This window comes from Myodes glareolus, chromosome X, assembly GCF_982192425.1.
Source record: "Myodes glareolus chromosome X, mMyoGla1.1, whole genome shotgun sequence".
NCBI lineage: Eukaryota > Metazoa > Chordata > Mammalia > Rodentia > Cricetidae > Myodes > Myodes glareolus.
This window is the reverse complement of record NC_142053.1, coordinates 84,769,299-84,779,637: the sequence shown is the minus strand read 5'-3', so window position 1 is coordinate 84,779,637 and position 10,339 is coordinate 84,769,299. Positions and strand designations below refer to the sequence as shown.

Sequence of the window (10,339 nt, the reverse complement as noted above, 5' to 3'; positions counted from 1 at the left end):
AGAATAGTCAAAGCTGTTATTGCCCGATGCTGCTCTATGCTAGTCCCAGCCAGAGGGCTCCCCCTGCTCCTGAGAAAGGGAAGGAGGCAGGGCCTTAGGAAAAGAAATGTCGTGGCATAGGAGTGGGGAGTAGGTAGTCACTTTGTGGCGTACCTAATTCCTGGTCTACACAGGGTCAGAAAGGTAGAGAAAGGAGAGGAGGGAAGGAGAGTGGGAGTGAGAGGACCAACTTGAGCCTATCCCCCCTCACTGCATTCACTTTTAAAATAAAACCCATTTATATATAAATGTTGGCCTGATGCCCAGTCTCTGTAGAAAAGCTTTTCTGTATTAAACGCTACAATGAATTAAATTAACCATAATGATTTCTTTGTGAATGGAAACCTCTCTCTCCTCTCTCTCTCTCTCTCTCTCTCTCTCTCTCTCTCTCTCTCTCTCCTTTCTTTTCCCCCTTCCCCCTTCTTTGTGACATGGTTTTGATCAGGTTTTCCTTCCCTCCTCAATTCTAATGCTCCCCAGCTCCCCACCTCATGCCCCCCCCCAACAACCCTACCAGCAGGACTGGCCTCCCAGCAAGTGACCAGTTCTGTGAGCCTTCCCCAAGGTTAAACAGATGCCTTGTATTGTCCAATGCAGAGCAGAAGCCACTTAGCCGAGGGGGCCTCATGTGTGTTATGAGGCCAAGGGCATATTCTGAGAAAGCGTGTGCCCACTGCAGGGCAGGGACTCTCTGAGCCTCACTCCTCTTGGGCTGTAAGATAGAGGAAACTGGGAAGATGCTCTTCCTGTGGGCAGATGTGTATCTGACTGCACACAAGAGACAAAGGTACTTTAGGAATCCTCGCGGATGGGGCTTGCTTGAGGACATATCTGCCCACAGGGGCATCTTCAAGCATGGCTATCAAGACTTTCATCCATGATCCTTTGGTTCCCTTTTCCACCTGCATGTGTGCGCACACTTGCATGTTGATCACTGGGGACTTCCTGGGCCCATGCCTGGGAACATATAGACAGGAGCGAGACATGAGGCCTGCCTTCCAGGCACCCCATGGGAGGAGATGCTAAGTAAACAGTGATCAGAAGTGAGACGAAGACTTCAGCTACAGGAGCCTAACGGTGGTAACTTTGAACCTAGGACCAGACCTAGGGTCCCAAATAACACCAATCTTTCCCATGGGCATAGACCTTGATATTTTCAAGGCCCTTTTATGGGCATGCTGCCATTTCTCCCACACATCAAGCCTATAAAGCACATGTTATTATATACCCAGTTTACAGAAGGGAGGACAGTTTCAGACCTCTGGTACCAGTTAATAGGCCAGCCCTACCCAACCGCTTCAAATTCCATCTCTGCCAGGTAAGCCACAAGCAACTGTTGATTCCTGCCCTCCAACTGCAGCTCACAAGCTTCCCCTGCTTTTCCACTACCACGCCCAAGGACGTCTTTCCCAGACCTCTGCATCCCATCCCTGCAAGGACAGATGCCCAAAGCCTAGTCCTTTTTCTCAAAAACACCAAGTCACTGGGTGTCACAGGATCTCTTCTCATTGTTTCCCTGCCTCCTTCCCCACCTCCAAAGACCTGGTATCATTTCTTACACACTGTGATGCATCTCTGTTTGTGATTCTTTTGCCCTCCCCCTCCCTGCCTCCCCCCCACCAGTCTTCAGGATGACACTTAAGAGAGTCATTTGGATGACCTGCTGCTCCCCCAGATGGCGCTGTGGGAAAGTGGGGCCCGGCCTCGAGCATCCCGTCCCTCCTGCACGTCCCTCTGTGCAGAAGCAGCCATGCGGTACTCTACTCAGGGAAGGATGGGAGGCGTCCACTGGAGAATACGGCGTCAGCTCCAGTATTTGTGCTCTTTATCCCACCAAGTGCTGCTGTGATAGACGAACGTTTTATGCTGGCTCTAGGATTCATCAACTCGGAGAGGCTGAGATCAAAGCCAGAGACTGCCCTCGTCAAGTTCAAGTGTGAAAGAGGAAGAGAGAATGTGCTCTCGTTTATTTAGGTAGAGATGTGAGACGGATGGCCAGCAGGACTAAGAAACCTTTGTGACCAGGGCCCAAAAGCCTGTGGAAAATTAGGCCCTCGCGGCCACAGAACTCAGCAGGCAAGCCCCAAAGAACCAGCCCAACAAAGGCAGATTTCTCCCGAGGGCCTGGCAGCCCCTAGAAGCTTTGTGGAGGGCGAGACACAGCAGCCTGGGAAAGAGAAAGCATCTTGAGTCACATAAGATGTGAAGGGCAGGAACGTGGGATGAAGGCCCGCCCCTACCCTTGCCCTTTCCCTCGATTACTCTTCAGCTGGTGGGCACTGGCTTGGTGCTGTGGTTGGGAGCCTTGTACCTGTCTTTTTGAGTGCACAGCCACCCAACTCTTGGGGTGGGGGGCAAGACGTAAGGCTGTATCCCTAGCCTTTATTCCCGGGTATGCTCCTTCATGGATGGTGGTGGTGGTGGTGGGGTCACACAGGAAAGAGACCATGCAGTGAGGCTGGCCCAGAGGAATCTGGCAGGGTGCCAGCAGGCCTGCTCTGGCACAGAGATGTGAACGCATGGCCGTTGCAACTGGTCTAATTGCTGTCTCATCAGCTCTCTCAGGGGCTTAGTCCAAAGCCAAGGAAGGGAGGTTTCTGCTGGAAGACATGAGGGAGCCAGGGGAGAGGTGGAGGACCCGGCACTTTGAAAGGCATAGACAAACCTCAGCATGCCCAGGGCAGAGACCCAAGTTTGGGGGGCAGGAGGAGGGGCAGGGAGAAAAATAGCCAGGAGGGAAGAGACTAACATTTATTTCCATTAGCCAAGCTCAGCTTCCCCTGTGACCTAGTGTCTCCCCCTAGCTGGCATTCTGTTCTCCTTTCCCCAGGGTCGTCTTCACTGGGCTTCTAGGCTTTTCTATTTGCACTTGGTTTCCTAGACCACTACTGTCAGACTCCCTGACTACATCAGCGCTCCCCCCCTCCTTGATGCAAAGACCTAATTATAGCAAACCACATTTGGTAGGTCTGAGTGGCTCCTGCTTCACAACACTCTAGTCCCTAATTCTTACCTGTCCACTTATGTGTGGGTTTCCTGGTTCCCGGACTTTGCATACTCTTTCTCAGTCTCTTCCATTCCCAGGGCCTGCTTCCGCAAGCTCCTTCAATGCTGGGGTCCTCCAAGTGCTGTTCTCAAAATCTGCCTCCCTGTAGATGTTCCCCTGGGCCCTCTCAACCATGCCTGTGGCTTTCTCCCGCGTTCTCAGCAAGTGAATCTTGTATCACCTCAGCCTGGACTATTCACTCTTTCCAAACGTCAGCCTACATAGACTGACACTTCAGGATGCGTTCAGTGGCCATCTCTGAAGATACATCCAATTTGCCTCTTCTCAAACAAGACCCACAGTACCATTTGACCATACTAGTTCCATGTCTTTAGGAGTAGGATCTCCCAACAGCAATCCAGTCAGGCTTCTAGATAGAAACCTTAGTGCCTCCCTTCCTCTCACTTCTCACATGTAATTAATTACCATGTCCTGCCAATTCTACCTCCTTAATATCTCTGGAATCCATCCCAAGCATTCCATCCCTACAAATGCTACCTTTATCGTCTCTCTGCCACCAGAGTGCGTCCTCCTCTGAGAAGCCTCCACACCACAGGCAGTTAAGACCATTTCTCTGTGTCATACTCCACTGAAAACTCACCAGCAACTCTCTCTCCACTGCCTCCAAAGTCAAGTCCCAGTCCCTAAACCTGGCAGGTGGGGCCCTTCAGTTCTGACCCCCATTCACCTGACTCATCCCCCAACCCCAGCAAGACTTCTGGGCTGGTGTCACACTCCACACTCAGCCTCCACCTCCACTGGCAAACTTCTACTCACATAGGTATCTCGGGTCTGAGGATGCTAAAAAGTCTGGGGTTAAAATGTCGGGTTGGGGACAGATGTATCTCAGTGGTTGAAGAAAAAAAATAAAACAACTTCCTTTGCCTAGATTATGTAAGGCTCTAGGAGTGGGTTCTATTCCCAGTGCTGCAAAAAGGAAAACAAATTAAATGTAAATTTTCTCTGAGTCTCACGTTGGGCAGTGACACACACTTATTACCCCAGAACTTTGGCAGCTGAAACAGGAGGATCATGAATTTGAGACTAGTCTGAGGTCCACAGTCAGAAATGATTTCAAAACCAACAAAAGAGTGTGTTGGGCTGATGAGATGGCTCAGTGGGTCAAGGCATTTACTGCCAAGCCTGACAACTTGAATCTGATCACTGAGAAGGAAAGAACCAACTCCTGCAAGTTGTCCTGTGACCTCTACATGCATACTACGGCACACATGTGCATGCATGCCTACAAACACACAATAAATAAGTAAATGTAAAGAAAGAAAGTGTGTTCTTAGGAGACTGATTAACTAGCTAGGATAATTCTGTGTCTGTTTCCCTGTCTGTGAAACAGGGCTAGAAACAGTCATTTTATAACGGCAGGTTTCTCTCATAAGAGACTAAATTAGATAAAGCTACGAAGCATTAGAATGGCAAGTGATGGATACTAACTGCTCTTGCAGAAGATCTGAGTTCCTTTCCCATCACCCGTGTTAGGTGACTCACAACTGCCTGTAACTCCAGCTCCAAGAGGTCTGATATCTCCACCCGCAGTCACTGCACTCATGTGCACATGCCCATACACAGACACACATGCTTCAATATAACTAAAAAAAGTAAATTTAAGGAATGCTGCATATGTATCAGCTGTTAATTCTTGCTTGAAGCACCATCTGTACGAAGCTACCTCTACCTCCAAGATTAAGATCAGGGGCCCTGTTTGGAGGATCCAGAGTCCTGACTGACTTCACAACTGACACCCTCTGCCCATTGCTTGACTCTCCTCCCTTTCTACTTGATAGAAAGATATCTGCTAGGCTAGTGTGCAGCTCAGCGGTAGAATATATGCTTAGCATGCGCAAGGCCCTGAGTTCCAATTTCAGCTCCCCCACCCTGAGGAGTGTGGGGGGGAGGGGTATTTGTTTTCCTATTTTTGCATCTGACACAAAAGTATCTTTGTTCATGATTTTCATATGAACCTCAGAAGAATATTAATATTGCTGTCATTTGAGGGGTGAAGGAATTTTTTTAAAAAAAATCACACAATTAGAAATCTGGAAAAATGCTTAATTTAACTAAATCCAAATCTGGGATGTCCAGTAGCTCAGTGGTACCATTTTATTTTTCTAATTACAGATGGTTGTGAGCCACCATGTGGTTGCTTGGAATTGAACTCAGGACCTTTGGAAGAACAGGCAGTGCTCTTAACCACCGAGCCATCTCTCCCGGATGTACATGGCCTTGAGTTCCATCATCAGCACCTGATAGGATAGAAAACAAAATAAACAGATAACAAAAATAACTAAGTCTACCAGATTCCAACCAGGTGATTTTTCTACTTCACCTAACTGCCTAGGTAGGGAGGAGGTCTGGACATTTTGCCCTAAAAGGAAGAATTAAAGGAGCTATGGGATGGCTGTCTGGAGGAGACACAACTCAGGGGCAAGGACAATCCCCTCCCACTCATCTGTTTGAAGCCTACCAACCCTGGTATGTATGTTTCAGTAGTGGTGCCAACGCATGTGGTGGACACATGTGCAATGAGGTCATGCCAGAATGCTGGGGATGGAAGCCTTCATCTCGGAATGCCCACTCACCTCCGCAAAGTCCTCCAGAGTTGACAAGATGCGTCTCCGTCTTATTTTGTTATTTGACCAGCTTCACTGCTGGGACTGAGTAAGCATGGCTCAAATGGGACAGAGACTTGTCCCTTCAGAAGTGTCAGAGCCTTACGTCCAACACTTATCCAGCACATAAGGTCTTTAATAAGACCCACTTCCTTCCAGCTATGAGTCTGATGAGAATGAAATGAGGATTGGGGAAGTTATTTGCCAAAGAAAGAGGGATGGAAATGAGGTGGTTGATTATGCTGTCTGCAGATAGAAACAGCCCACTCTCACATGCTCGCTCCAAGCCTCACATAGATGTTATAGGCGGAATGCCCATGCTTCATTTAGTAGAGTACCTAACACAGAACCAACACTTGAAGTCTCATTTCTGCTGCTTACCAACTCTAGGGCCTTGAAAACGTCACCTACCCGCCATGCCTCTATGACCCCTTCTATAAGACTGAGACGATCTGGTCTGTCTTGTAGAATTGATGAGGACCTTAATTGAGAAGTGCCGGTGTCAAATGCCTGACACGTGAGCAGGGACTCATAAATGACAGTAGTCATTCTCTCAGATTTGACCTTGGGGCTCAGTGATAAAGACTCTGGAGCCATCTGGGTTCCAAGGCAGTTTATTCTTAATATTTACATCCTCCTCCCCCGCTTTCTTTACCCTGTATGGAGGCTGGAAGAGGGCATCGAACGTCCTCCATCTATTCACCTCTGCCTATTCTTTTGAGATGCAAACCCAGTTTCTTTACCTACCAGTTTGTGATCTTTGACAAGTGCCTTGACTTCTCCGAGCATCTGTTTCTTCAGCATGAGGCTGATTAAAAGATGAAATGAGTGAATATTTAACACGCTCCGTGAATATTTAACAGGCTCTAGGCACAGAGTACACTTTCCGAGTGTTGTTACTATCCACCAAAGGCCCGAGAGGCAGGAGCCAGTGCCCTTCTTCTCCTAAGGTCTCACATTCCTTTCATGAACAATGGACTGGGGCCAGTTGGAATAGATGAGTTTCCTTTCGTTCACCCTCCAGACCCTTCCAGAGGGACTCTGCCTACAGCAGTCAGTATGAGGAAGCATGACTTTAGTGGGAATTCCCTAGAGGCTCCTCCAGATTAGGCTAGAACAGTTCAGGACTGTCCAAAAGGGGTTTTGTTGGTCTTGGCCAGCTCAGAAACTATTGAAAACAGCCCCTCTTTCTTCCTTGGGGAATCAGAGGTAGGAGGTAGAAGGTGGGCCAGAGTCCACCTTCACCACTGCCCTGTGGCACCATGAAGAGGCCGACTTCCCGACGCCCCCTAGCAATGAGGCCAGGGTTGAGGGCCCGTAGCTGGGATCCAGGCCGCTGGGGGCAGGTGATGCCTGACCTATTCTGGTGTCCTTACAACAGGCTCCCGGAGCCATGGTGCATTTGTCCAGGTGCCTGCCCTAGGCTCCCTCAGCTCCACCCACCACAGCCACCGCCACCGCCACCGCCACCGCGTCCAGTGAGGCCCTCAAGGACCCGGAAGGAAACAAGAGCTCAAGTCCTGGCCCGCTGGGGTCAGCATGTGGCTGCTGGCGTGGGCTTTCACACACCAGCAGCGACAGGCGCATGTAAATGACCCCTGGGCGCTCGGCCCGCCCCGCCCCCAGAGCCGCGTGGAGGGAAATCAGGAGAGGCCCAGGAATTGTTTGTAATTAGTGTGTTTTTAAAGGCTTTTCCGTGAGCCTTTAGCCGAGTCCTGAGGAGGGCAGCTTGCCAGGGAGCATTGAAATGGAAATCCTGGGTTCTAGCCGGGACCCTCTTAGAAGGAGATTCTTCCCAAAGGCCAGAGGCCTGTCCCGGCCCCATCCCCAGTCCCCTAGCACCTACGCAGTCCTGGCCAACTCGGGGCGAGGTGGAGCAGCTTTGTGGAAGCGCATGCCTGCCCGCCGGCCTCAGCCTTGCCTCAAAACCCGCCGGTCAGCCGAGCAGGAAAGGCTGCTGCGGGGGCCCGCAGCTCTCACTACTCCCACCCCACCCGCAGCACCCTGTCTCCTTTCCCCCTGCTTTTCCCCAAACCAGAGGCTTCGGCCACAACCAGAGTTACCTCCTCTGGTTACCCAGAGTACATGTGTACATGCAGCATTTCCAGCACAGAGTGAGTGGCAGTTGAAAGCTTGCAAAGCCTTTGGAACATCCACCAGGCCAGTGGGGCCTTGCAGAAACTCCAGTGGCTACCGTCCATCATTGTCAGGTCTCGAAGGCGTTGAGGAGGGGGTTAGAGAATAACAGAGCTGGGCGTACACCCGAGCCCAGGTCTGTCTAAATCCTCAAGTCTGTAGGATGCCTCGCAGCCTCTCTCACCCAGGCTGCTGCTCCCACACGGTGCTGACACGCAGGCAGGACTGTTCTGGTGCAATCCCCGGGCCTTGTGGTCTGGGATCATTTCCTGTGGCCTGAAGTACTTATTTGCAAGTTGTAAGGACTGCCCGATTTTTGGAAGCTTCGCTGAATGCTTCCAGCTGGGAATTTAACCTTCTCAGACCCAGCTGTGGATCTTGAGAGCTCTCTTTAGTTCCCACCCATTTTTCTAGAACCTCTAGAGGTAAATTAATTGTATAAGGTGGGGGGTGGCAGTGGAAGAGTATTGCACTAAGATCCCAACGGGCTGCCTGGGTCTGATTCTGCCACTCACTTTCCCCTGACCTCTCTGTACCTCTCTGACCTCAAATGAAGGCTAGGAAAGTGCTTGCCTGCCCTGGTGTGCAGTCTGGGCCTCTTGTTTTCCCCTGCAGCGTGAACGGAGCTGACCTCTTCTTCTGCAGTGACCCCACAGCTCAAGGTCTTATAAGAACAATGGAATTGCTCCTTAGGAGAGCTGGCTAGGTAGATGTTGGGGGCAGAGGAAACCATTCTCAACCCCTTTTCCCACCTCCCCATCACTATATAGAAGGCAATGGAGGCACAGGATAGTTGGATGTCTTGCTTAGGATAATCGAGGGAAGCCTATGGGAATCGAGATTAAAAATCAGTTCAGCAGTGGTGGTACAATGGCTGACTGTATGGGGAGATTCCACCCCCACCTATAATTTCTAAGCCACGCCCGGTACAATTTTAGTAATAATTCAGATTTAAAATCCTGTGTAAATTACAAATGAAGTTATCTTCAAAAACCCTGCTGTGTATATCCTGTATTATTCATCTTCTAAAAGCACCACGTTCTTTATGAACCTCCAGAGATGTCACTGGACATTACACTACTTTCTGCCCTTAAATCCCCGCTAGACAAAATGGTGGCCATTTGCCAGGCGAGGGCTCTCTGTGCTCCTCAACAGCTTCTTCACTGTGTCTGTGAACCTAAAGCAACCTCAGGAACCTAAGGGAACTAAAAATAATGCTGGGTCCAAGGCTGCTGCTGGAATCTCTTGCCGCACCCCTCATTAACGAGGGGAGGTTGCTCAGACACAGCCCACCCTCATCTCTGCCCTTCCTTTGGTTGTAAGAAGACAGAAGTACACAGAGTGGGGGACCAGAAGTTATGGCAGAGTAATGGAAGTTTCATCCATATTTCAGAGGTGGTTCTGCATGCCTTTCCCTGGTGTTTCTCCTTCAGGAAGAAAGCCTTTCTGCATCTGCTATCACATGCAAAACATCAAGGAACTGGAGCATATATATTAGAGCCGCCAAAGGTCCTTAGAGATCTCTAGTTCAACACACTTGGGTTAGGCATGGAGAAACTGAGGCCCAGAGGGGGGCTGACACTTAGAAATACGGCAAGCAAAGCTCAGACCAGAAACCTCTTCTACCCCCTCCCCCCGTCAGTATGTTTCTCCACACTCCCTTCTACCCTGCTGCCTCTTGAGTATAAGTGTAGGCTCGCCCATGTGTGTGCTAATGCAGGTTGACAGCTGCTGGGAGGGTCACACATGGAGCCACACACCGGCCCATTCAGTCTGACATATACCCCAGCTGGCTTTCCCCCAACAAGTACCTCTGCCATGCACGCTCCCTGGTACCTCCCCACCCCTTTCCCTCTGCTCCTGTGCCTTCACTGTCCTTGCCCAAGTGCACCCAGACTGATGCACCAGGCCACCCCTGATGTCTGTACCCATGTCTCTCTCTGTTGCCATGGCTGCCCACAGCTGTCCGCAGAAGCACTTAGAGGTGCTGGGGGCTGGGAAGGTGTGAAGAGCTGGGATAGGGATGGAGGTGGATCTGAATATAAAATGAATCCAGAAGGCTCTGGCTAAGAGGCCTGGGGCCCAGCCGCACCTCAGATAAAGCAAACAAGGGATTATTTCCCAGGGTTTGGGGGCTTAAATAGGATGTGTTCTTATAGAGGAGGGTAGGAGCTGAAGCACAGCCAAGCTGCCACCCCAAATGTGTCAGTTCAGGTGGTCACAGTGGACTTAGGCAGAGGACAGGGAATGGATGACAGTTTGGGGCAGTTAACTGCTTTGGAGCCGAACAGGGTAGAGTCCTAGTCCAGGGAAGATCTTCTGGGCTGGGGCTGGAAGATGGATCACTGGGTAAAAGAACTAGCCTTGCAAGCCTGGGACCTATGTTCCATTCCCAGGACCTACATTAAAAAAAAAAAGTAAGCTGGATGTGGCGCACACGTGTATCTGTATGTACACGTATTCTAGCACTCCTACTGCAAGATGGGGGGCTAAT

The 10,339-nt window shown here is 50.3% G+C and overlaps 1 long non-coding RNA gene across 1 annotated transcript; it reads right to left on the bottom strand.

Moving 5' to 3' along the window:
• Positions 1-5,154: 5,154 nt before the first annotated feature.
• On the bottom strand, positions 5,155-6,938 carry LOC125389498 (uncharacterized). Its single transcript, XR_007228462.3, has 3 exons — positions 6,457-6,938; positions 5,680-5,876; positions 5,155-5,343 (listed from the first exon to the last, which is right to left on the bottom strand). It is a non-coding gene; the product is annotated as an uncharacterized LOC125389498 (long non-coding RNA).
• Positions 6,939-10,339: the final 3,401 nt, after the last annotated feature.